An 813-nucleotide genomic window follows, 5' to 3' on the forward strand; every position below is an offset into this window, starting at 1 on the left:
ATTTATTTATATTTATATCTATCTAAAAATTACATAAATTTTATATGAAATCAATATTCATGAGACCTTTCAAATCTCAAGAGAAAAACAAGCCTTGTTGGGGCACACATTTGATTATAAAAATTGGGACGAATAAGTTTCTAATTTAGTTTTAATTGCATTAAAAAAAGGTTATTGATCTCAATACAAATTTCACAAAAATTCGACCCACGATCGATCGTCGCAAGTGGTTAACTCGAGCATTTATTGCATTAAAAAAAGGTTATTGATCTCAATAATAGCACCCATGGTTAATTTACTGGGATTGCTAAAAGAAGTTGATAAAACTCACCTCAACAAGTTGTTCAATACGTTCGGAATCCAAACACGCCTGACAACTGATGCGATCCACCTAAAGGAACGGAGGAAAAAAAAAACAGCCTCCGGTGGATTACAGCCGTAGTAGGGACGCAGCTTGCGTCCGGACTCCAGACAGTAATATTTCTTTGTTCAAAAGAGGCAACATTTTTTCCTTCAAGCAAGAAATAAGACATAGAATCATATGTTTTCACATAATTTACGAGGAATACTAGACCTCACGAAAATTGAGGTCAAGATCCCTATATCCTTACTTGAAAAGCACCAATTAGCACTGTCGGCGCTTAAAAGGGGAAAAGAGTTTTTAAATGTTTGGGGGTTGCCCGTAAGAAGCTGTCGGTCGCTGGAATCGAAATCCCGTCGCCCGCTTCGGAAGGACTTTTGAATTTACGTATATATATATAATTTTAGAAAAATATGAAATCAAACTGACCTCATATTTTCCATAGTTTAAAT

The sequence above is a fragment of the Phalaenopsis equestris genome, unplaced genomic scaffold (assembly GCF_001263595.1).
Source record: "Phalaenopsis equestris unplaced genomic scaffold, ASM126359v1 Scaffold000491, whole genome shotgun sequence".
Lineage (NCBI taxonomy): Eukaryota > Viridiplantae > Streptophyta > Magnoliopsida > Asparagales > Orchidaceae > Phalaenopsis > Phalaenopsis equestris.